The sequence below is a fragment of the Halichoerus grypus genome, chromosome 11 (genome assembly GCF_964656455.1).
Source record: "Halichoerus grypus chromosome 11, mHalGry1.hap1.1, whole genome shotgun sequence".
Taxonomy (NCBI): domain Eukaryota; kingdom Metazoa; phylum Chordata; class Mammalia; order Carnivora; family Phocidae; genus Halichoerus; species Halichoerus grypus.
This window is the reverse complement of record NC_135722.1, coordinates 34897459-34925370: the sequence shown is the minus strand read 5'-3', so window position 1 is coordinate 34925370 and position 27912 is coordinate 34897459. Positions and strand designations below refer to the sequence as shown.

Genomic DNA, 27912 nt, shown 5'->3' with positions numbered 1-27912 from the left:
GAAAGATACGGAAGGCTTTCTCAGAGCATAGGTGGAGGTGTGTCCAAATGTTTACAGATGGGAAAATGGTATCTTGAACAACAGAGTAAGCTTAACCTTTTTTCTTTAGAAGTTACAGAAAAACCAATTGTCAAAATGATATATAGGTTAAGACACAACAAAGCAATAAAATCCGATCAGCTACTCAGTAGGATCAAATTCCCCTCTGCTCTTGTATCCTTTGGCATGTCACAAAGGGGATCTAATTCCTTTGTTTTCCATTTCCACATGAAATTTAGACTTTAAAATAAAGCCAGATCAGTTGCGCTTGTGTCGAAAAGGGGCTTGAAGTTAGCTTGCCAGGAGCAATGACAACGGCTGCTTTAGTAAAATACCTAGTGTTGGTGCTGGTTGTATGGTAGTCACCAAATGACACTGGTTCAATGACGAGAGGGAGAACAAAGTGGCATGTGGTCAATAATATTCTACACTGTTAGCAACAAAGAAGAAGGTCTTCATAGAGCACTATCAGCTCATTTGGTTCCTTTTACACAGCACAAATGTCCTCTCCTACTTCTTTTCTCCTAAGTTATTCCCTCTTAAAAACAAACTTCCAAAGCTCCACTTTGCTTATCCAGTTACATACATGTACTTCAACATAATACATTCATTCTCCCTTGCACTCTAGTGTATAGCTGACTCGATTTCCAACTCTTTCAGTTAGGAGTGGTGGCATATGCCTCGGTTCTGACTGCTGGAATGGAGTGGGAGTGACAGAGCTCTGGGTTTTTGTGGAGTCAAATAACCACGTAAGGACGACCTTGCTCATCTGGATCGCACTTATTCAAACTGTATGTGAACAACAAACAGATTTCTGTTGTACTGAGATATTAAATAATAAGCCCAATTTTCTAGCAGCTGAGCTCTAACGAGTCCTCATGACATTCAACACCACTTACAGTGTATCCAACTAGTCTCCTCTTGTGTAGCATTTCGTTTTGCAGCACTTTTTCTAGCCATAATAGTCTATTCTTTATTTCTAATTCTTCAAAGTGATTTAACCCTCCCTGTTCTTATGTTGCCTTTTGTCAAAGATACCTTTTCTTGGACTCTGCTTAACTGCTTGGAAAACTCCTACTCAGTCTTTAGAAACATTCCAGCATTAGTAGTGAAAATCATTATTTCCCTGCAAATACTCCCACAGCGCCTTTCACACACCTATTATGGATCTTATATCTAGTCACCAATAGTTTTCGGGTGAAGATCCAGCAGTTAGTATGTCAATTAAAACTTGAGAAATGCGTTCAAGAATGTACAGGGAACTCTCTTCTCTTCCATTTTTATTTTAAGCTTACCTGTTGGTTTTCTGTTGTCTGAAATTTCATCCATCGAGATTCTGATACTGTGCTCCTTCCTTATGTCTAGAAAGTCCAGGACAATAGAAAATAGAAAATACAAAGTACATTATTGCCTAGGCCCAGAGAAAGAGAGAGAAAGCAAATATTAAACAAAATCAGGATCTCAAAGAAATATTTGTACACCCATATTCATGGCAGCATTTTTCACAATAACCAAAAGGTGTAAGCTGCCCAAGTATCCATTGACGGGTGGATGGAAGGGAAAAATGTGATCTATATGTATGATGGAATATTACTTAATCTTAAACAAGAAGAAAATTCTAACACATACATATTACAACATGGATGAACTTTGAGGACATTAATCAAAGTGAAATAAGCCAATCACAAAGGACAAATACGGTGTGATTCTACTTATACAAGGTACCCAGAGTAGTCAAGGTTATAGAGACAGAAAGTAGAACAGTGATTATCAGAGGCAGGGGTAGGGGAGAATGGGGAGTTATTGTCTGATGGGTACAGAGTTTTAGCTTTACAAAATGACAAGAGTTATGGGGATGGATGGTGGTGATGGTTGTACAACAATGTGAATGTACTTATTACCACGGAACTGTGCATTTGCAAATGATTAAGATGGTAAATTTTATGTTATGTATATTTTATTTTATTTTCATGGAGTTTTTAATTCTAGTAGAGTTAACATACAGTGTTATATTAGTTTCAGGTGTACAATATGGTGATTCAACACTTCCATACATCACCTTGTGCTCATCACAAGGACACTCCTTAATCCCCAGCACCTATTTCATCCATTCCCCTATCTACCTCCCCTTTGGTAACCATCAGTTTGTTCTCTGTAGTTAAGAGTCTGTTTTTGGGTTTGTCTCTCTCTCTCTCTCTCTTTTTTCCTTTGTTTTTTTTTTGTTTCTTAAATTCTACATATGAGTGAAATCATATGGTATTATTTGTCTTTCTTTGACTGACTTATTTCACTTAGCATTATATTCTCTAGCTCCATCCATGTTGTTGCAAATGGCAAGATTTCATTCCTTTTTATGGCTGAATAATATTCCATTGCGTATATATATACATATATACACATATATACACACACACATATATATACATATACAAGCAGACGTTTTATATATATAACCTCTTCTTTAGCTATTCATCTATTGATGGACACTTGGGCTGCTTCCATAGGTTGGCTATTGTAAATAGCAATATTGCAATAGCAATAAACATAGGGGTGCATGTATCCCTTTGAATTAGTGTTTTCTATTTTGGGGGTAAATGCCCAGTAGTGTAATTCCTGGATTTAGGGTAGTTTTATTTTTTAATTTTTTGAGGAACCTCTATACTGTCTTCCACAGTGGCTGCACAAGATTGTGTTTCCACCAACAGTGCACGAGGGTTCCTTTTTTTCCACATCCTCACCAACAGTTGTTGTTTCTTGTATTTTTTATTTAAGCAATTCTGACAATGCAAGGTGATAACTTATTGCATTTCCCTGATGGGAGTGATGTTGAGCATCTTTTCATGTGTCTGTTAACCATCTGTATGTTTTCTTTGTAAAAATGTGCATGTCTTCTGCCAATTTTTTAATTTGATTATTTGGGTTTATGGTGTTGAGTTATATCAGTTTTTATATATTTTGGATACTAAGCATTTATCAGATATGTCATTTGCAAACATCTCCCATTCAGCAGGTTGTTGCCTTTTAGTTTTGTTGATTGTTTACTTCACTGTGCAGAAGCTTTTTATCTTGGTGCCATCCCAATAGTTTATTTTTGCTTTTGTTTCCCTTGTCTCAGAAGACATACCTAGAAAAATGTTGATGTGTCCCATATCAGGGAAATTACTGCCTCTGCTCTCTTCAAAGATTTTTATGGTTTCAGGTCTTTAATCTATTTTGAGTTTATTTTGTGTATGGTGAAAGAAAGTGGTTCAGTTTCATTCTTTTGCATATAGCTGTCCAGTTTTCCCAACACCGTTCGTTGAGGAGAGACTATCTTTTTCCCATTACATATTCTCGCCTCCTTTGTCAAAGATTAATTGACCATATAATTGTGGGTTTATTTCTGAGCTTTCTATTCTGTTCCATTGATCTATGTGTCTGTTTTTATGCCAGTACTATACTGTTTTGATTACCAAAGCTTTGTAGTGTATCTTGAAATTTGGGATTATGATACCTCCAGTTTTTTCTTTTTCAAGATTGCTTTGGCTATTGGAGGTCTTTTGTGGTTCCATACAAATTTTAGGATTGTTTGCTCTAGGTCTGTGAAAAATGCTGTTGGTATTTTGGTAGGGATTGCATTGAGTCTGTAGAATGCTTTGGGTAGTATAGATATTTTAACAATATTTGTTTTTCCAATCCATGAGCATGGAATGTCTTTTCATTTCTTTTTGTCATCTTTAATTGCTTTCATCTTGTTTTATTGTTTTCAGAGTACAGGTCTTTCACCTCCTTGGTTAAGTTCATTCCTAGGTATTTTATTCTTTTTGGTGCAATTGTAAATGGGATTGTTTTCTTAATTTCACTTTCTGCTGCTTCATTATCTTAGTGTATAAGAATACCACAGATTTCTGTACATTGATTTTGTACCTGCAACTTTACTGAATTCATTTATCAGTTCTAGTAGTTTTCTGGTGGCGTCTAGGATTTTCTCTATATAGTATTATGTCAAATAATGAGTTTTACTTCTTCCTTACCAATTTGGATGCCTTTTATTTTTGTATGTTGTCTAACTGCTATGACTAGGACTTCCAGTACTATATTGAATAAAAGTGGTAATAGTGGACATCCTTGTCTTGTTCCTGAGCTTAGGACAAAAGCTCTCAGTTTTTCATCATTGAGTATGATTTTGGCTCTGGGTTTTTCATATATGGCCTTTATTATGTTGGGGTATATTTCTCCTAAGCGTGTTTGGTTGAGGGTTTTTTTATCATGAATGTTGAGGGTCCTGAACTCTGCAGGTGTGCAGACGGACTCATACCCCAAATCCACATACATAATGTCCAAAACTTCAGGCCATATTCCAACTTCTGTTCTACCCCAATCAATTCTTCAAAGTCTTAGCTATGACCTTCTTGGCTTTTCCTACCATTTAAATTGTCTTATTTCTCCTCTAGGTTTTATACTCAGCCGTCTTTCTCTAATGCTTCCTCAAATGCTTTTTCTGCATCTGTTGAAATGATCCATATGATTTTTATCCTTCCTCTTCTTGATGTGACATGTCACATTGATTGTTATGTGAATATTAAACCGCCTTTGTAGCTCAGGAATAAATCCCCCTTAATCATGGCGTATGACTTTTTTAATGTATTATTGGATTAGGTTTGCTACTATTTTGTTGAAGATTTTTGCATCTATATTCATGAGAGATATTGGCCTCATTCTGTTTCTTTTTAAACATGCATCTGCATCCTTATCATTTGGCATTTTCAGTATTCCTTACATTCTCTGCATTCTCCTTTCCAACCTATTTTCATCCTTTTTCTAATTTTTGATTCCATATCAATTAGTGCATGAAAAGAGGAAAAATAATTCATGTTTTTAGAACCTTTTATATACCAGTCCCTACCTAGACAGAGCTCTTTTCCCTATAGTAGATAGTATCATTTATATTTTTCAACTTTTCATTTTTTTAAATGAGGTTACTCAGAGCATGTCCCGCAGCTGGATAATGGTGTAGGAGTTTCACCTGGATAAATGGGGTGTCCAGAACTAATAAGTGATAACAATAGTAGAACATTCTCCTCATGGGATGTTGTTCCTTTCTCTCAAGCATCATCAGTTTCATATGCAATGATCAAACATATGGCAGCAGCTAGGACAGATGACACAAAGCAGGGCTATGTCAGAGTCAGTCCATGGAAGAATCTTTGAGCTCTGTAGTGATTGTAAGTGACCATCTGCTTTGGTCCTGAACTCTACAGATGTGCAGACTCACTCATACCCCAAATCCACATATATACCTCCTACAACTTCAGGCCATATTCCAACTTCTGTTCCACCCCAATCAGTTCTTCAACTTCTCAGCTGTGACCTTCTTGGCTTTTCCTACCATTTAAATTGTCTTATTTCTCCTCTAGGTTTTATTATCAGCCCTCTTTCTCTAATTTAGACTTTTCACTTCCTACCCCAACCATAATCAAATTCTCCCTGAGCCTATATTACTTTAACTGCCAGTGGCAACTACTTCATTTATTCCAGACTAGGCTCATAAACCTTACATTTCAGGGCAAGTCTTTGTGAACAGTTCTCCTAAATGTGTTGGCTGTGCATTCAAGAGCATTTCTCAGACTCAGGGAAGAAATCTGATTGCTATGGAACTTTTTCAGTCATCGTAAGCAAGTGGCAGAACTAATAGTCGCTGCTGCTCTTGCTGGTTAATTAAACTAGTTTCTACAATACTGCATTAATATTTCATGAACACAGACAGTGCTGAAAAATTCAAGGAGTATTTTTCTCACTCTCATTGGATTGGGGGGGCGTGTAAAAAATAAGTTAAATTCATGTATATGTGTGTGTCCCAGGACTATCATTTACTCAAGGATTACTTAGCAATTAAAGGATGGTGAGAAATGTAATTTAAGCCCTTAAATGGAACCTTTTATATACCAGTCCCTACCTAGACAGAGCTCTTTTCCCTATAGTAGATAGTATCATTTATATTTTTCAACTTTTCATTTTTTTAAATGAGGTTACTCAGAGCATGTCCCGCAGCTGGATAATGGTGTAGGAGTTTCACCTGGATATAATGTTCTGTTCCTTTGGGATCCAAAACTGTAATCCTGACATGTTATTCTACTCACGTGGAGTTGAGTGCAAAGGCAGGAGATGATAACAGCATCGTTCTACCAGATTTCTGAGAAAGCCCACTGGTGGTAGCTGGAGGGAGCATGTGTACATATCTTAGCTGAAAGATGCTTAGAAGACATTTTTTAGTGCATTTGAGAAAACTGGCATCTATGATTATCAGAGTAGCCATTTGAAAAATGAATAAAACAGCCACACCACTTTTGAATCACAGGTCTCAGATTTGCTTGTTAAAACACAAGTTATTTATTTTGAAAAGATGCGAATGGCAGTTCTTGTATGTAGTTGTATAGCTTCAACAAATATTTCAGTGTTTCTGCTTTAAAATTTTAATGAATTTTAGTGAGATATGTAAAGATAAATATATTAGAAGGAAAACCTTTTTTTTTTTTTTTTTTTGCAAGTGCCTTCCCCCCAAAAGAAATCCCAAAACACAGAAGTTTAAAATATGTTTACCTACACTAAAGATTATCTGTAGTGGAGAAATGGAAGTATGCAGTGTGAACTAGTACAGGATATGTTTTATATTGTATTCATTCAAGAAAACTCATTGAAAACAATGTATAAAACTAATTATAACAGACAAAGAGATTAGGGAGGAGTAAAAGAAAGGACAATAAAACTGAAAGAAGAAAACTCAACAACAGATATTTCAGTAAGATTCAAATAGAAGTTTAGGTTAAAGAATGATAATAGGGCAATAGAAGAATTCACTTAGAAACAACAACATCAAAATTTAATTTTTTTAGTATTACATTGAACTAGATAGGAGTTGTTTGATCAAAATGCTTAAAGTAGGATTGTGGCAGAATTAAAAGAACACCCGCAAGTAGATGTTGGGAAGCACATCCCTAAATAGCCAGTGATTGTGTCCAACTAAATTTAAGTATTGTTAACCCATTTTTTATTTCCATGATGAGAGAGCTGGTTCCTTCCGGATCAGTGGTTCCATTATACCCCCGTTACATATGGAATCTGATACCTGAGAGCTCTAGTCAAGTGATGGAAGTAGCAGCTGAAGAAAGAAGAAGAGGCAGAGTCAGAGAGATGTTATACTGTAAAGCCAGCTTTCTTCTTGTGCAGGAAAAAAATCCCACTGGGTAGCTCAAAAGAAAGAGCAGTTCTGTACACTCTGTCATAGCAGAATTTTTCTGGAAGAGATTTTGACTAATCAATTCTGTCAAATTTCACTAAAGTCCATCTTGTTGCTCAGAGAGGCCCTTAGAATTTCTGTGGGTTTAGCAGGTTATTGAAACCTGGAATTAATCCAGTGTCTTATAGATAAGCCCTGATTTCCAGATCCATTGATCTCTTTGACAAATATCTCTTGTCAGAATGCTGAGCGAATGATCTTTCTTAAAAATCCCTTTAAAAAAAGATTTAATTTCAGGCAATTAATATAACCCATCTCCAAATATCCTTATGGAAGATATTTGTAACTTTGAGTTGGGAACAGAGACAAGCAGAATATCTGAAAAAGTCAGTTGAGAAAACACAACACTTTGCAATTTCTGAGACCAACAGTACAGACTTGGCTGTAAAACAGACAAATAAAATCATGGCGTTTTCCTTTGTCACTTAAGCAAGTTGCCTCCTCAGTTTATAGAATGTGCTCCATCATGCATAGCTAAGCCTCATTTCAATTACATGCTTTGTGTTCAGAAGCATATAATATAACAGCCTGGGATGGTGCTACTAATTGGCTATTTTATGAAAGTAATTGTTCATATTATTATTAGGGAAACTCAGACTTAGGGAGAGTCTCCACATTTGATTGAGCCCCCATTCCCCCAACCTATTGCCACAGGTACGGTAGACATAATTCTCTGTATGGAGTCAGTTCAAATTCCAGCTCTGACACTTGCTGCTGGTGACTTGAGCATATCCTTAGTTCCTCAGTTCGTAGCTGATTCATATGAAAGATGTTAAAATAATATATAATTCAAAATTGGTGAAAGTTTTTTGAAAAGGTATATATCTAAATGATGTCAGTGGTCAGCAAAATTGGATCCCACTGCCCTCAACGATTCATGAAAAGCCTGTTGGTCATTTGCTGGTTTATTCTTAGATTCATTATCACTGTGCTCTGCTCTGGGTAACTGGTACCAGTATTACATTATCTCTGTATAAGTGAGTTTGTTTTTCTGTCTGGACTCTGTCTGATTCAATGGTTTAATCGCCTTTTGAAGGATTATTAGCACAAACTTTTATTTTTATTTGGCTTTACCTTCTCAGTTATTCATGGTATATCACATTCCCCTGGTTAGCATAGGTTTATAAAAATTATAATGAACAAAATGATTAGACACTTTTTTTTGTTTGCACTTAGGAAATGCTTCATAAATCTAATTTTACTGTATTTTAGCTATGCCACATCTCCCTCTAATTTGTATTTACAAGTAATTTCACATGGTGAATAAATACTTGTACTATTTCAAATTGTGCCTGTGAAATCACATTCTCGTTCCATTCTCATTTTTTTAAAAACTATATTTTAATAGCTTCACTGCCCTGAAGTCATAACAATTTAATTATTTTGAATATATTGTGCATTGTGCCTATTTTCTATTCATAATCCATCTGTGTTATCGAAAAGCTTGCAATTAATACTTAGAAGTTAATGAATTACTGGATGGAAAAATCCTCTGATGTTGGCCATTGAAGGACTGAATTATTTCCCACCAGTGAAAAGGTAGAATGCAGGTATTGATTTAGGGGCCTATTTAGTTCCATCTTACCCTGTGGTTTACTGGGTTGTAATCACTCTTAATTTGGAACCAATTTTGTTCAACTCCCTGCAGCTGTTGAATGGGAAAGCTACCTGTTCAGCATTGAGGGTAAAGATGAGGGGTATAGAGGGGCTATTTTCATTAGTCAGGGTAAGTAATACTAACTGTTGCAACACACTGAGATCTCAGTGGCTTAGCCCACATACACAAAAAATGTTTTTAATTGTTGGTGCAGGGCCTAATGCATGCCAGTGAAGGGTCTCCTCTATTCTGAGACACAGGGACAGAGGCTCCATCAAACCTGTGATTCAACCAGCTCAGCATACAGACTCTAAGATCGACCTGGCAAGGGAAGAGGAGCTAGAGTTTCACCCAGGATGTCTTCAAGGGGTAGAACTGGGAGTAGCTTGATTCATTGATCAGCACCCAATATCATTTATTTAATGTAATTGCAAGGCAAGGTGGGGGAGCACATGGAATATTAGGTGGATGCTTACTACGTCTGCTATGTCCACCAAACAGGTGGGGATGACATCAGTAGGTAAAACTGTGTCCATAACTTTGCCCATCTTCTTCCTGGAATACCTGGACTTCTTGCTTTCCTAAGGAATTCCTATGTAGCCCTTTTACTAAGAGATCTGGAATGTACTTTCTCCTTGAGGCCTATATAGATACCTTCAGGCAAATGTAATTGCTCCTTTCCCTACATTTTTTCTATTTTATTTTTTTTTAAAGATTTTTTTTTATTTATTCATTTGACAGAGAGAGACACAGCGAGAGAGGGAACACAAGCAGGGGGAGGGGGAAGAGGGAGAAGCAGGCTTCCCACAGAACAGGGAGCCCGATGCGGGGCTCGATCCAAGGACTCTGGGATCATGACCTGAGCCGAAGGCAGACGCTTAACAACTGAGCCACCCAGGTGCCCCTCTATTTTATTTTATATTATGACTATCAATGAGAAGTGCTCCTGTTTATTGAGTATTTACTTTGTGGCAGTTTTTGGTACAGGGAGAGATCCCTGTTTGCCCACAGACATCACAATCTCTATTCACCTTCTGGTTCTGTGTTCCCTCCTGATAATTCCTGGAACTACTAAACCAAGAGCATAGTCTTTCCATCACTCTGCATTGTGGAGACCCAATGGATTTATAACATACTCCTTTTTGGAGTATACTTGAAGAGGCAAATGAGATCTTACCATTTGATATGCTAGATGAAGTAATTCCTTCACTCATGCATTTACTCTTGTGTTCATTAAGCAGTTGGTAGACACCAGTGGTATGGCAGGCACTGTGTTAGACATGGAAGACTAACACTTTTTTTCAGGGATTTCATTCTAGTAGTGGAGCCTGGCATATCGTACAATTTCAGTACAATAGGAAAAAGGAGTTAAAGAGAAGGGGTGGCCAAAGTGCCCCAAAAGAGTTCATTGGCTTTATAACTCTAAAACAAAACATGCTCATGGAAATCCTTTTATGGGTGGAACCATTTTAGAATGTTAATTTTTTTAAGTTGTTTTGAATATGGCCAGTATAGGAACCCACTGTGTAACAGGCACTTCTCAGAGAACCAGGTGAAGGTAGGAATTCCAGCTGTGATTTACTTACATACAGGTGAGGCTGCTTTAGATTCAGCTGGGCCCTGGAAAGGAGCCAGAATGTTACACATTCTAGTCTCCAAAACACGATTATAAATCCTGAACTCAGATGTTGAGCTTTGGAAGGCTAAGGTCTATCTTCTACTTCTTTTCTTTCTTTTCTTTCTTTTTAAGAGGTTTTTTTTTCCTTTCTTTTTTTAAGATTTTATTTATTTATTTTTTTGATTGAGAGTGAGAGAGAGAGAGAGCACGAGTGTGGAAAGGGGCAGAGGGAGAAGCAGACTCCCCGCTGAGCAGGGAGCCCAATGCGGGACTCGATCCCAGGACCCTGGGATCATGACCTGAACTGAAGGCACACCTTAACCATCTGAGCCACCCAGGTGTCCTCTTTCTTTTTTTAAATTCACAGTGCCCAGCACGGTGCCTGCCTCAAAATACTCAACAACTCAACAACAGTTTTTTGAATAATCCCATGTATGCTAATAACTATTGATGCAGTAGGATAAACTATATCCCTTATAGCTCTGACCAAAAGCTTGATTTCATCTCTGCATCTCCAGTAATTAGTATGGGTTGTAGAATACAGTCAGGTTGACTTTAGTTTGATTAGCAAGTTAATTTACTTTATTGACATTGCCCAATTGTAAAATGTGTTGCAATCTGTTCTTACCAAGTACCAAATTTGCTACATTTGGTTAAGAACTTACACAAAGTAAAAATATTCAAACCTCTTCCACTAAGTTGCTTTTTATTCTTGGGAGAAGCCAGTTGGTTATTCTCTACTCTAGTGATTTATTTTTGGTACTTCTGCTCATTACATTTAGTGCAATATAATTACAAACTAGAATTGGCCGCATATGAGCTCAATGTAATGTGCGATTATTTTCCTCATTAGTTATATCCAAAGCTCACTGTCTCCTTTATACAGGTTTCTTGAAGTTTAATATTTTCTCAAAATAATTCAAAAGCATCAGTGAAGAGAATGTACTTATTTTTTTTTTTACAAAAGACATAATTTGGTTTAATTCACTGTAATTGTTTCCTAAGTGGGTTTTTTTTTATTTTTTTGTAAGATTTATTTTTTTAAAGAGAGAAAGAGAGAGAGAGCACATGTGTGCACGCATGCAGTGGGGAGGGGCAGAGGAAGAGGAGAGAGAATCCCAAGCAGACTCTGTGTGGAGCGCAGAGCCTGACCTGGGGCTCCATCTCAGGTCCCTGAGATCATGATCTGAGCGGAAACCAAGAGCTGGATACTTAACTGACTGTGCCACCCAGGCACCCTCCCCAAGTGGGTTTTTAAAAAAATAGTCTACATAGATTTCTGTTTTGTCTTGCTTTATGAGAAATATTGGTCAGTAAATTGCTTCTTTGAAAAGGAGAGTTGTATACCCACTTCTTTATGAGAAAGAAACAAAAAGTAATTATTGAGTTCACTTCATTTATTCATAGTCAGTAGTTCACTTTATTCATTAATATTAGTATTTCTTTATTCATAAGTGTTTGTGAAAAAGTGAAGTCAACATTGAATAATTTCAATACATATTTTTAAAAAATGATTTGATTTAAATTGAAGTGTAATTAACATACAGTGTTATATTAGTTTCAGACGTACAATATAATGGTTCAACAATTCTATACATGACTCAGAGCTCACCACAATAAGTATATTCTTCATTCCCTTTATCTATTTCACCCCTCGCCCCCACCTACCTCTCCTCTGGCAAGCACCAGTTAGTTCTCTGTATTTAAGAGTCTTTTTGTCTCTTTTTTTCTTTGTTCATTCACTTGTTGTTGTTTTTTTTTAATTTTACATATGAATGAAATCCTATGGTATTTGTCTTTCCCTGACTTACTTATTGCATATATACTATTTTTTTAAGCATCATTGGATTCATTTAGAAACTTTTTATAGTCTTTATGTTTGAGGACTCTTTTTTTAAGTTCTTGTATGTGGCATGATAAAATGTGTGTGTGCACAGTATTTTAAGAGTAGGATTTTTTTTTATATAATAACACTAGGATTTTCAATTTAAATATAGTTTGGTACAAACAATATTAATTGATAATAAAATAGAATGATAATAAAATTTACCATTTTTTGTAAAGAAAATAGATTTTGTAGTGTAGAGGTTTACACTTGATACTATAAAAATATCTGTAAATAGAAATACTTCAAAATAGCATTGATTATGATAATTCTAAAAGCATTAAACATTCAATTCTAGCAACTTAATTTATTTAATGTTCCTCATCCAATTTAGGTTTGCTTGTCCATAGATCTTAATTCAATTTTTTTTTTTCTCTACTTGGACTATTCTGCTCTCTTATCTCCCTACATCTGTCAAGGACTCATCCAGGCTTAGTTCAGATATCTCCTTCTTAATGAAGACTGCATAATTCTTCCTAACCTTTTACTTGAGTGATCTGTCCTATGCAATTTTTTTTTTCCCTTTTATACTTTCTTTTTACTTATATTTGTGTAACTACATGAATTCCTTTGTTTGGGCAACCATGAGGTCCTTGAGGATAGACTAGGTCCTCGATATATTTTTATTTCCTAAGCAGCTAGTTCTGGCAGAATGGAAAACAAGTCTCTACACCTTCACCCAGAAACGAGAACACACAATCCAGCCAAAGTCAGCTTCGAAACACACAACACATTATACATCTACCCTTCTACCTCCCCCAGTTTCTATGCTATGTTTTAATACATTATGTAAACAAGTTGTCTCATTAAGTTATAAAAACACCTAGTGATAAATCATTAAACTCTGCCACCATATTCCGTCATACATAGTGTGTTACGGCTACTACTCTATGCACCCTGGGTATTTCCAGAGACTCCCTAAGGAGAATATAGTTTTCTTGAGAGAGAAAAAATCCGCCTCTTGGTGCTTCAAGGCTATAGTAATGGAATGTGTCCTATGAGCAAATGAGATTCTACTGAGTTCCTGCTGCCCTTTCTCTTATTTGGTGGTATTTTTATATATTTTGGTTTTTCTATTTATCATTCTCACTGATATTTTTTTTTTCTTATGCCCGAAGTATTTTTCACCTTATCATTGTTCTTTTAAATCTCTCTAAAATTTTTCTATAACAAATCTATATAGTGTAAAGATATCTGCATCTTTCTAATACAATCCAAATGGAGTGTATTCTTCAGTACAAGAAAGTTGGCGTTTGTTCTAACCTGTCATCTCTCTGTCTGCAAGTTCATTATTTTAAGGTACTGTTTAATTTAAGTAATTCCTAAAAGTCTTCAATGAGTATTCTCTACCATCTCCCAGTTTCAATTATTTGGATCCTAAAATTGGACTCCTTTATTATTCAATGAAGACAATCTAAAACACAGTTTATTTAAATTTTATTCTAATTTCCTATTATTTCCTTTTTCAACTTGCCGATTAATTATCCCCAGTTAATACCTTGTGGCTCATTTCATGTTACAGAATTTCACACACTTAATTTGGACAACATAACTCTCATGGTTCTGAACCTGTATTACACATTTCCAGAAAAGTCTGGCCACAGAAGAATCTTTATTTTGTATTAAGATAAACTATTTTCCTCACAAGGTTTCCCACTCACCCTCTAACTGCTAACTATCTAATCCAAGTCCAAATTGAGCAGGCTTATGCTGTCTTCACAAATATACAGTTTATCCTTTCCTGTCATTAAAGCTTGCCTTCTCTAAGATAATTCCAGTTACTTCAGCCATGTGGTTCCTAATTTCCGACATTATCTTTTCGTCTGGGTACTCTTTTGTAATGTGATATTCAATTGAACACTGTATTCCAAGGGTGATATGAATAATACTGAATAAAGATACATTGTTGTTCGGTGAATCTCAAGTGGAGGAACATTTCCTTCTCCACTACCAGAATAGCAGAGCCTCTATTACTGTTCTTCTAAATTTTACAGCCACCACCCTGACTCCTCCAGTGTTGAAAATCACTGTAAGTAATGAGAGTCAATACTGACAGAATTGTGTTGCCTGTTGACAAAAGTTAAGTACCACTATTTTACATAAAATATTTTTGTTATTGCTCTTCAAAATCACAAACTCAATTCAGATTGTAATGTACTTAAAATGAATAGGCTCTCAGACTTACTGCATTTAAATCATGGCTATTACCACTTTGCCTTATGGAATTGTTTTGATGGTAAAGATGAGGAATCTCAAATTTATTACCTGGAAAATCAAGTAGAGTTCTCTGGGGGGAAAAAAAATGATAGTATGAAAACAGGCTTACAAGTTCTTTTCCTAGAAACTAACAGAAATGACTAAAGAACAGTAAAGACAAAAAATAGGGCATGATGCCAACTACGTTCCATGTGTTTCACGGTATGACTACCAGTAGAGTTGGGATTCAATTGAAGGAAGACATCAGAAACTGACTCAGAGCAGTGAGAAGTGGAAAGGTAGGTTCTTGAAAACTCCATGTTTACACTTCAGGTTTGGGGGCAAAAGGTAGAGTTGCAGGTAGCTTGTGTGTGAGATGCGAGCCACTAAGAATGAAGCCGTTTTCCCTGCCTCAAATGAAAAGCACTTAAAACCTGAACTGACTTTAAAGGAAAGACAAATCCAAGGCCTTTTATCGTTATTTTTCTTTGGCCCCCTTTGGTAGCAGCAGACCCAGTATAACATGGAGGAAATCCCTCTGGATTTGGCCGAGCAAGGTTTTACATTGGAAGTCTGGGAGAAGTGATCATTTATTTTACTCCTCCAATTCAATAGATGTAGGCCCTAGTCCATTGTGGTAAACTGGCCAAATGAAATAAAGAAAGATATAGATCAAGTACTTGGGAGATCAAAATTCTCTGATTGTAAATGTCTGGAGACTGAGTTTTCTTCACTCTTATCAGGCTGCTGAAATACAGAATTTTTAAAAGCACGTATAAACAACCTCAGTTTAAATTCTGAGGGGAAAATTGTCGTTATGGACAGAAGGTGGAGAAGGAAGAGACCTGCGTTTCTTCTATAAAGAGAAGTATTGGATTAGTTGGTGACCAACTGAGATTGTGAAAAGAAGAAAAAACACTAAAACTTTCAAAAACTCTGAAACAAAATATAGGACATAAATATAGAATCCAAAAAATCAAATGGAAAATTACATCAGAAGATTTTCCCAAGGAAGAAGAAAATGGTCTAAAAACTGTTTCGTTTTTTTAAACCATGGTCTTTATAAAACAAGACATACTACAATTAAATTATAAACCAAGAAGAAAACAAACTAGAAGACAAACTAAAAACATTTAATGTAATAATTTATATTATTGGAAATTTAAAATGGCATCAGAAGCAAATAGGATTAGACTCAAACTAGAGAAAATAAAATCAGTGGTTGGGGCACCTGGGTGGCTCAGATGGTTAAGCGTCTGCCTTCAGCTCAGGTCATGATCCTGGGATGGAGCCCAGCATCGGCTCCCTGCTCTGAGGGGAGCCTGCTTCTCCCTCTCCCTCCAGCTGCTACTCCCCCTGCTTGTGCTCTCTCTCTCTCTGTCAAATAAATCAATAAGATCTTTAAAAAAAGAAAAGAAAATCAAGTGGTGTGAAGAAGAGATTTAAGAAAATTATCCAGAAAGCAAAAGAAGAGGACAAAAAAATGAAGTGATGTAAGGGAAGGATGAAGACATGAAATATAGTTAACAAAAATCGAAATATAGTTGCAAAAGGAACACAAACAATATTTGGTTTCTGTGTATATCCTAGAAGATATATTGACCTGAATTAATGCTTAATTCTGCACATTCAAAACACTCATCATATGGTAAGTGAAATGCTAATATAAAGAAATAGATGGTGAATTTCAGAGGTAAATGTTATGTAAATAGATTCATAAGAAGGAAGGGGCAATTTCATATATCAGCCTCCAATCTCTTTCTTGTTCTTTTTTCTCTGGTCTCCAGTACTGTTATCAGTACTCAGTTGAATACTCAAGAGATGCCCCTGAGTAAACCTCTGGAAAAGCTCCTACTCTGGGCAGCTTTCTCCTTTCCAGTACTCTGCTCTGTGAACTCTAGTTTCTTTGGCTTCTCAGAACTGCGTGCTCTGTCTCATCATTCAGTTATCTCCCTGGGTTCCCTTTCCTTGTACTGCTGCCTGGAAACTTACAGGCAATAGGTTGGAGCAGTCCTGGGGCTCCCTCCATTTAGCTCCCATTTGTCAGGCATCACTGTCCTTTATCACCTGATACCCAGTATCTAGAAAGTCTTGCCCAAGGTATTTTTTCCAGTGTTTTAGTTGTTTCAAGGTGGGAGGGTATATTCAATCCCTGTTATTGCATCTTGGGTGAAAGTAAGAGTGCACATGGCATTTTGTTAGCTGTCTTTCTTAGTCCGTTCCTCCCACCCCTCAGCTTTTTAAAAAAAAAATGTTTTAGAATCTGTTTATCATATCATATTTTTATCATTTGTGAGTTTTCTTTCCTTCTTTTTATTTTAACTCCTTAACTTAAGTCTAGTGGCTTAGCCAAGAGAAGATTGCCAGTGTCCTGGATTTGAAACTGTTGTTTTCCTCAGCCACTGAAGAAATGTTGGAAGCTTTAGTCCCAGTGGATTTAAGATACATAACCCAGCAGCTTATTTCAAGCAACATACCGCATACCCACATTTTTATTTCATCACACTAAGACAGTTGAGCTTTGATTACTCTAACCCTGGAACCCAGAGCAGGTATATTTTTCAGCTTTGAGCCTCAGAGATGTTTAATTTGTATTTGTCACTGTTTTAAACTTGTATCTATTTGAATGTTGGAGCAAAAGTTCAAGTTTAAAGTGTAGCTCGGTGATAACAATGAGAACACTTATTCAGAAGTCTCCAGGCTTTTCTGTGTTTTCTTTAATTTATCTGTAATACATTACTCATCATTTTACTTTCTCGTATTAATAGTGAATGAGAGGGGCGCCTGGTTGGCGCAGTCGTTAAGCATCTGCCTTCGGCTCAGGTCATGATCCCAGGGTCCTGGGATCGAGCCCTGCATAGGGCTCCCTGCTCCACGGGGAGCCTGCTTCTCCCTCTCCACTCCCCCTGCTTGTGTTCCCTCTCTCGCTGTGTCTCTCTCTGTCAAATAAATAAATAAAATCTTTAAAAAAAATAGTGAATGAGATATGTAATTATTTCCTCCCTACCAATGTGGGTTGTTTAAAGGGAAGGACCATGCCTTATCTATCTCTATATTATTTTCACTCTATATTTAGACCATTAAGATAACTTTGAACCTCTCACTCACCTAATGAACCATATGTGTGAGCCATAAATAGTTATTATTTCAAGGAAAGTGTCCATTTATTAGAAAGAGAACACAGTTGTTTTCTGAGTTTACCACAGAAAATGTCTTAGGAAGAGAAACTCATCTTTTTAATGGATATATTAGCTATGACAGTTTGGGTAGTATGGGTTGAGGCAGAATTATAGTCTACTTGCTTTGGATGAAAAAAAAAATGGATAGAGATTTGTGGTAGAGAAAGGAGGAGCAGAAGTCAAACAGGTAAAAGTGAGTCTAAAATGGCCATAGGCCAAGTCTCTATAGGGGAAAAAGGGCAAGAGAGACTTAAAAACAGGCTTAGCTAATAATTCAATGTTAAGTTGTCGACTATGATTCATGACAATGTAGTTCTTCTTCTGTTCACTCAGACTTTGATAAAGTCTTACTAACACATGACTTTATGACAATGTGTTTGTTTAGTTTTGCTTTGCTTTTTTGATTCAGGAGTGAAAGTTTTTACTTGAAAGGAAAATAAGTGAGAATAGCAGTAGGCAAAAGAGTGAGCAAGGATCAAGAACTCATGAGAAGCAGGATATTGGAGCAACAGATACCCACAAGATCTCCAGAGAGGTCAGTTCCTCAAAAAGTTAAACATGGAGTTATATAACTTAGCAATTCTACTCACATAAATTTGTACACAAATATTCATGGCGGAGTTATTCATTATCGTGAAAAAGTGGAAAAAGCCCAAATGTCCATCAACTAATTAATGAATAAACAGAATGTGATGGATCCATACAATGGAACATTATCAGCAATAAAGTACAATGAAGTACTGACATACTGATATACGCTGTGTGACACATGCCACATGAAGGAATTTCGAGAACATTGTGCTAACTGAAAGGGGCCAGTTATATAAAACAACATATTTTATTATCCCATTTATATGATATATCCAGTAGAGGCAAATCTATATGTGCAATGTAAATTAGTGGTTGCCTTGGGCCAGGGGATGGGATAGGGCTGGGTAGAAATGGGGCGTAACAACTAACGCGTACAGAGTTACATCTCGTGGTGATAAAAATATTCTAAAATTGATTGTGGTAATGATTTTAGAACTCTGAGAGTATCCTAAAGCCCATCAAAATGTACACTAAAAAATAGGTGAGCTATATGTAAATTATATCTCAGTAAAACATAAAAAAATATGATTGGCAGGTAAAATATAGTATGCCCAATTAAATTTGAATTTGTTTATATCAAATATTTGTTTATCCCAAATATTACATATTATAAAATAATTTATATTTTTATTTCATACACAAATTGTTTGTTACAAATAATTGTTCATTGTTTATCTCAAATTCAAATTTAACTGGGTGTCTTATATTTTTATTCGATAAATCTGATAGCCCTGCATTAAGACAAAATAGCCTGGGCCCTAGACAGCACTTCATCTGTCTTTCCTTTCAATAAGCACCCAAACAAGTCTAAGGGAGTTTCACATGAAGATACTCTTACAGTGTTTAAGAGCATAATAAGTATTACAGCTTGTATAGCTTAGTACATGTTGGGCATTATCTTGCTGCTCTCATGTTGGTAATATCTGTTTAATATGTGTAAGTAATTTAGCCCTTGCCAAAGTATATAATTTTACTAAAAAGACAAGAAATTTTCATATCTTTCCTGATTGTATCTTGGGTATACTGTTGAAGGAGATATTTTCCGTATTTGGAATGAAGGGAATCTAAAATATTTTATTGTGGCAACTGGGGACCTAAATCTTCACAGATCAAACAATTTCATAGTGTAGCTGGAGATTTCCACAGTAGTCAGGTTCTTAAAAAACAAAATCAGTCCCTTCAACATCCAAATCGATTTTGCATATATCCAAGTAATCCACCGTCCAAAGTCAAACACTATTTTTTGTTTAGGATTAAGTCAAAAGCTATAGAAACAGAAGAATCAGCATCTTTATTGTCATGCCTCAAAATTCATTTTAATGATGTATCCAATTTAATAATTTGCTTAGTTTGTAGTGTTAGAGTGTGTTTGCCTATTCTTCATATCAATTCCACACTCATATGATAAACATTTGTCACAAGTGAGGAATGACTTTGAAAATATTGTAAGCAATAGAAGCATCATTGGGATAATTTACATGGATATATGTCTTAATATTTTTAAATTCACAGAATTCCATGAATAGCCCTTACTGAGTTTTTCAAATAATCTCAACCCTATGGAATCCAGTCTAACAAAAATAGTTATTTTTTTATGTGTGAAACACAAGATCTACAATTTAAAAAACAAACACAACATGATGTACAGAGTTCTCACTGAGCTTAATGTTTAGCAGGGAAATAATTACATAATTACAAAAAAGTAATTTATCACCATTATAATCATAGTAATGATTTGTGAGTATCCCTCTGAGTATTTTAGAAAGCTTCTAAATCTTTCCCTTGTTTTCTTTAGGAACTTGCTCAGGTATTTGAATTTTAATCAGTAGGTATGCGTATGTGGTTTTCTGTCTCATAGCATTTCAGAATTCACAAACTCAAGAGCAATGTGGAAGGAAAAGCTCTTAATGAGACAGACATCTAACAATAACAAAAGTGGTAACAGACAACTGAGCTCAAGGAAGAAAACAAGATTAAAAGGTATACAGACATATAAATATGGCTTAGCTCCATATTCTGTGTTCTTCATACTTGTATCTTTCGGCATAAAATTCATTCCTTAAAAGAAATCGTATCTGGAAGTTAAAAAAAAGAAACCATAAATTTAGGGCTACTTTTGTTGGGTATAAGATCGAGAAGAAGGGTGCTTTTCTTTATAAGCTCTTGACATTTTTTGATATTCAGTGACCCCTCATTAACTGGAAGTATGTAGATTTTACTAAAATTTTGGAACCTTATGTCAAGCCTCAAAAAAAATTGAAGTACTATAAGCCTTAGTAGAGAAGTATAATTTCACCTCTTATCGCATATGTAACATTATTTACATAAAGCATTTGTGTTTTAATAGAAAGATTCTAATTCAAATCTTGTGAAAAGAATAAGATTTAAGTGTTATGCAGGTATTTACTTCTTGCCCTATGAAATCACCAAATATCGAATGAGGAAAGGTTAACAGCCTTGGAATTTTGTGAGTTCATTTGCAGATATTAACTTTTTGTAGCATTGATTACCATTATGATGACAATAATACTTAAGGAAAACTAAATAAAAGCAGAGGGGCATTCTTCTGGTATTTACTAGTGATTCACACTGTCATTTAATTCTCAGAACCTCCAATACAAAAGAGAAAACCAAGACTCAGGTTATAGGACACTCCTATTCTCATACATCTAGTAAATTTTGGACTAAGAGAGAATTCAAATCCTAGAATTCTAAGTGGGGTGCTCATCACAGGATAATGCTGCTCTTACAGAAGAGACAAAATACATGAGCCACGAATTACTGGGATCTCTTGTTTATGCCAAGATACATGTGAAGGAGAGAAGAAAGCAGATGATTACCGTTAAAATTTATTGAAAGCTTAATTTGTTTAGACAATATAGTAAATATTTTACTAGCATTCATTCAGTTTATTTTCACAACCTGTTTGTAATGGTTGCTGCATTTCTCTGCGTATGACATATTAGAAAGTGATGGTTAGGAGCTGAAGTTTCTTCCCCAAGATCCCAGAGCTGCGGAACCAGAATTCAAGCCCCGCAGGCTCAAGTCAAGTACTAAGCGTTAGTCTTAATACTACGCTATACTGCACCCTGGGTCTTGAGGAAAAAAGAGAACTGAACTTTCCGATTTGTTGATAATTGCAGGAAATTATTTCAGTGGGTCCAGCCGTAACTGAATACCAGGCTCTTCAACAAGACATACTCCAAGCATGCCTGACACAATTGCCTTGCTTTTCTGTTCAATTGGCTTTATTCACATAATCAAAGATTATTCATCATCCTAAGTGCAGGCAGCATGGGACACTAGTTTAGGATAAAAGGATTTTAAAAAGACTCATGCCTTTTCTTTTTTCTCTATTCCTTCTCTTTTAGAAAAATCATAATTTATCACAAGGACACTGATGAGCAATTTATAACCTTTCCTGCTCTGAGCAGGAAAAATATACTCAATGGCAACTTTTTAATCAAATGATTTATTTATATATTCATTCAATTAGCTAACTACATAGATCCTCTAAAGCAGTTTTTCTCAGCCTTTATTTGAATTATGCATCATTGGTTCAAGATTTCTCTGAGCTGTGCATTCTGTAGTTTACATAATGAGAATAACCATAATTTTTCAGCTATAAAATGATATTCTAATATTGCATATGGTCTTTAAAATATATATATGTCACTCTACCCTGCTCCACCCCAGAATTTCCACCATCTTCTTTTAATCCTCTCCTGTTTTTAAGAATCCCCGTTGGAACACTAGAATATTCTTTTTAAGTGACATTGTTACTTTCCTCACCTCTAAGGACCAGATTCTCTGTCTTCCCTCAATTCTGCCCTCTGTACCTGCTCCCGATGGGATGAATCTTTTTTTTTTTTAAGATTTTTTTTATTTGACAGAGCGAGAAAGCACAAGCAGGGGAAACTGCAGAGGGAGAGGGAGAAGCCAACTCCCCGCTGAGCAGAGAGCCCGATGTGGGGCTCCTTCCCAGGACCCTGGGATCGTGACCTGAGCCGAAGGCAGACACTTAACCAACTGAGCCACCCAGGCGCCCCATGTGATGAATCTTTTTAAAGTCCTCCAGCATTTAAACATTTGCTCATAAAAATAGAGCTTGTATTTCCATAATTTTATTCTGTCCTGTGATGGACATAGCATGGAAAAAAAGTTATCTTAATCATTAGAGGTATGGGATGCGGGTGAGAAAAGAAAGACAACAGGGCTGTGGTATTCAAACCTTATCCACTTTGCTAGTCTTTCTCCAGGAAAATGAGCAAATTAGGCTAACTGATTCTAAACACGTTCTACTGCACTTCAATCACATATTTTCAAGAGGCAGCAAAAAAAACAAACAAACAAACAAGAAAAGGAAACTCATTTCTTTGGTCTACTGTGGCCAAAGAAAAGAAAAAGTTTTCCTAAACTTCCAATTTGCAAACACTGTTCTGTACAAATAAACATTAATGGCTGTGGTTTTGTGTTTGAGAGGTTCTGTCAGTGTTAAAGGAATATGGGTTCATGGATGCCAGGATTACCCTATGTAAAGCAAACTGGGGGTCCTGGGTATCAGTCTCATAGCTGCGATGCATGGAGAAGGCCCAGAATGGGATGAAATGACGCATTCTCCTTCCAGGGGAAAGGAGAGGGTGACAAGAAAGTCAACCTGTGGGATATCAGAGGCATTGTGGGAAATTCTGCCATAGGGAAAGGGATGGGTAAGGCAGCTGAGAGAAAACACCGGCAGAGGTCCGGACAGGTCAGGGATGCATGGGGAAACATCACATGAAGGGGGATGTGTTCGTTCTGTTGGACAGAGGGAGGAAATATATGGCTGTCCATTGCTACGTAAGATACAAGATTTCAAAATTAACTAGAGGTGGCCACAGGAGGTGATCAAAACACACTTCTACACTCATATAGTTCTTTATTTTCTCCAAGTTTTTATTTAAATTCTAGTTAATATACAATGTAATATTGGCTTCAGGTGTAGAATTAAATGATTCATCACTTACATACAACACCCGGTGCTCATCACAGCAAGTGCCCTTCTTAATGCCCATCACCCATTTAACCCATCCCTCACCCACCACCCCTCCAGTTTGTTCTCTGTAGTTAAGTGTCTGTCTCTTGGTTTGCCTCTTTCTTTTTTTTCCCCCTCCTATGTTCATTTGTTTTGTTTCTTTTTTTTTTTCATTTGTTTTGTTTCTTAAATTCCACATGCACTCATATAGTTCTGAGGCTAGTCCAAGATCTAATCATTTACTTCCTGAGTCAATTTCCCTTTCTCTCTAAACTTCAAGTTTCTTTTTTTAATTTGTGAAATGGGAATTATAAAACCTATTTCATAGGATTGATGAGATAAATTAATTTAAATGATGTATAAACATTCCTTACTTGCCCAAGGGAATTAACAATTCAGTGCCAGCTATTTTTAGAATTAAATGAGGATGTTACCTAGAGAATGTGGCCACAGGAAAGGGGTTGGAGGATGAACAGGGAGAGAAGCCCTTAGGTACCACCCCCTGAACAAACACAGAATGAATCCAAAGAAAGAACATTATCTTACTCCTCATATAGCAGCGAATGGATGCTTATATGGTAAGAAATGCATTGTTAAACATAATAATATTTTTCAGCTCATCCTTTATCTCGAGCAGAGCTCTGAGATTTCAGTCATTAATGTGTTTAATCTTACCCAAAGAAATGTATTTGTTAATATTCTTATTTTATAGATGAAGAAACTGATGACTGAAGACATTAAGAAGTAACCCCCTTGGTCACTGAGGTAAGCAGAGGGGAATTTGGAGGGAAGGAAGCCTCATGAGAGAGTCTACATCTTAGTCAGCTAAGATGCTGCCTCTCAGGAAAAGATATGGGGATACATATATTTCATAGTTACACTCAGACCATTGAATTCATGTTGTTTCACATTAGTTAAATGTATGAATTCCTGATGTACACAATGTATCTACGTTTCAGTTATCCTACAGAATGCTGGAAGGTAAGCATGGGGAATATGGCCAAATGTAATATTCTCAGTCTACCTCTCACTCATCTTCAGTATCTCCGTCAATTGCGTCACTGTCCCTGTTGCTGTAAAGTCTCAAATCTAGAAGCTGTCCTTCATTCCTCACTTTGTGTCACCCTCTCCATTCCAGTCTCAATAATCCTAATGATTCTGCCTGGAAACACATCCCAAATCAACATGTTTTTTGTTTTTTTTTTTTTTGATCCAAGGTGCCCACCTTAGAACAAACCACCACCCCCTTTCATGCTCACAAATGTAACTCTTCCCAGCCTATCTCCCTGCCACAGTTCATTCTCCTCACAGAGGCCCGATCCAGCCCCTGCCCACCTGTACCATCTCCTACCACTCTTCCCCTTCCCCTCTACATTTTATCCACACTGGCTTTTTTTATGGTCCTTGAAACACAGATCATTTCCACTTTTCGTGCCTGAGCTTTGCATCACTAGTGTCTTTCTTGTCATTAAGTTTTCAGGTTAAATGTTACCATCTGAAAAGAACTCTCATGACCACTCAATCTCAAGTAGTGCTATAAATGACAGTTTCATTTAAAAATTACCCAGTGGGGGCGCCTTTGGCTCAGGTCATGATCCCAGGGTCCTGGGACCGAGTCCCACGTCGGGCTCCTGGCTCAGCGGGAAGCTTGCTTCTCCCTCTCCCACTCCCCCTGCTTGTGTTCCCTCTCTCGCTGTCTCTCTCTCTGTCAAATAAATAAATAAAATCTTAAAAAAAAATTACCCAGAGAATTGTAAGAATGTACCAATGAAAATGTTTCAATAGTAAGGGGTTGTTAATTTTTTAGGTGGGTTTTTTAGGAAAGCAGGTATTGGGTTAGTTGAGAATAAAAATTTTGCCAACACTCTGTATGTTTGAGGCTCACTCTACTTCTTGAAGTTTAAATCTGTTTAAAAGTGAGAAATTTATTCCGGATCAGTCCTGAGCATGGACACATTACTTGATTTGGTTTCTGCAGTGAGAGGTACTCATCACTAAGCCTTGAATTTAGAGAGGTGCTTTAGTGCTTTGAAAATGATAACAAAAATTGCTTTACTTCAAAAATAAATGCTTCTCTTTGCCCAGCTGTCTCCAGAGCCCTCTACAGGAGTTAATTAGACCAAAGAGATAATTAGGGCTTAGGAGGGGAAAAGAGAAATAAAATGACTGGCAGACAGGGAATTTTGTGGAGTTTTTTTCCCTTTCTTTCCTTCTTTTCTCCCTCCCTGCCTCCTTCCCTCCCTGCCTGCTTTTCTCTCTCTCTCTCCTCTCTCCCTCCCTCCTTTCTTTTCCTTTCTTTCTTTCTTTCTTTCTGGCCTTGGGAGAGAGAGAGAGCACCATAAGTTCTTGGGACTCTGTTCATATGTTTGTTATTAAGGAGTTGAGATTTGCTGAAGGAGGTTATTTAGCAGGGACAGACATAAGACTGGCTTATCCTGCTTGGGGGAAGGATATAGAAGTATCTCATCCTCTCAGGGATCTTCTCATTCACAGCAGTAACAATCTCTACAATTTATTGAACACTCTCTCTTTGCCAGAACTGGGCCAAGCTCTTTGCAAAGCCTATTGGATATGTTGGGTTTAATTCAACCCTCATAATTCTATGGAGTTGATATTATCATCTTCATTTTATAAGCTCAAAAACCGAGGCTTAAATATCTCTTATAATTTACCCCAAAGCACTCAGATAATACAAGGGAGTTGCAGACTGAATCTACCTTATCTATGTTAAGGCCCTTGGTTTAACCATTTCACTACATTACTTCATGTCTGTGTCAATCAAGTGTATTAATTAAAGTCCTCACAGTTTATTTTTCCAGATCTTAAGAATTTTTGTGCGAGAGGGAGGAGGCAGTAAAGATCACGCTCCAAAAGACTGAATAGCTTTGAGAAGATGAGGGGGTGTTTGTGGTCAATACATGGGATCCACTCCCATCCCATGCATGTCCTTGCCTGTGACATCATGATAACTAACCACAACAAACTGCACAGAGCCATTTTCCATAAACCAGATGCCTCCTCTCTTTCCTGTATGTGTGTGCGTATATACATACATCCGTGTGTATAACTTTACACTAATTTCAGTTTAAATCTGAGTGAAAAATAACAGGCATTATGACATAAAAAAAGATGATGTTGGATCCATACAAGGCCAGGGCTCCACTAGATGACTTTAAAATGTGACCTTGCATAAATCACTTCCCCCTGTAGAACCGCAGTTTCCCTAGTAGCCCAAGAGGAGGCTGGAGAAGATGATCCCTTAGGCCATTCTTCAGTTGTGGAAGTGCAGAGAGCATGAAGTGGGCAGGTAGGGCGCATCAGCTCTGCTCCGCCTGGGGCCCCTGGCATTCCTCACCAGCCTCTCTGGTCACTGGTGCAGCTGTGATCTTTACTTTCATCACAACTTTCATGTACTCTGGGACAACATGTTTGCTCCGATTCTTACCCCTGCCATCTGCTTTTCCCAATTGTTTAAGATTAACTTCGGTTTTGTTAGTTCTTTCAAAATCTTATGTCAGTTAATTGCAGCTGATGTGATTTTTATAATAACCTTTAAAGACTGCTGCCACACTTCCCTGGGGTTCCTTTCACTACAACCCTTCGCTTTTGTTCTCCAGACACTTCTGTTGGGTCCCTTCCCGTCCTACTGGAATGGCCGAGCCTTCCTCACCCCCCTCTCCTCCCCACTTTCTGCCTTCTCTTTTCATCCTCCAGACTCCCTAACAAAGTGAAATGCCCAGTTTGGTTTTCCCCCAGAGTTCATAATTCTCATAATTATTAAGAAATAGTAATCATATCTGACTGCTGCATATATCTTTCTAAAAGTGAATAGTTTGAGCTGTCCTAAGTTAGTGGATGCTCTAAAATGAGAAAGCAAAAACAAAACAAACTCAGTTATAAAAGGTTGTTTTTTAGTACCCTAAGAGAGGGAGATATTTTATCATAGGACCGAAGATATAAGGACTCTTCTAGATATATTGCTTACAAGTTCATTCATGATAGAATAATCACAGATTTTAGAGAAAGAAAATCCTTAGTTCAAGTGTCAACCTCACAGCTCACTGTCTGAGACCCTGAGCAAGTTATTGAACCTTTCTAAGCCTTTTATATTCATCCCTCTCAAATGTTGATTCTAACCCACAGATTTCAAAAGATGTTAAGGAATGTAGTCCCAGGACTTTGAAGATCTGCCAGTTGGCTGAGAATAGGAAAAAAAAAAAAAGAAAGAAAGAAAGAAACAGAAATAACATAGTAGCAGCTAATTCTCTGGTGGTATTCTCAAAGAATCGATCCATATGTCTACTCGGAGACATTCTTCCAAGTCTGAAACGAAATTCGCTTTACAGGTATTTTACCACTGGACTGAGAACAGACTGGAGCTCTTTCATATATACCTAGGACTCCCCACGTTTATTTGGTGATAAGTCATTTAAGAACGCATTATTTTAGAGCAGTGCAATGGCATGGTATGAATAAGTAAAAGCCAAATAGCCAGGCACTGTTGAGATAAAATCAGG

General features: G+C 36.8%; 1 pseudogene across 1 annotated transcript in view; it reads left to right on the top strand.

The window, feature by feature from the left end:
* Positions 1-27912, top strand: part of LOC118551433 (ribonucleoside-diphosphate reductase subunit M2 pseudogene) — a 258417-nt pseudogene that overhangs the window by 173752 nt on the left and 56753 nt on the right. The window contains exon 4 of the transcript XR_013442386.1: positions 24108-24160. The product of XR_013442386.1 is annotated as a ribonucleoside-diphosphate reductase subunit M2 pseudogene (transcript). The remainder of the gene's footprint in view (positions 1-24107; positions 24161-27912) is intronic.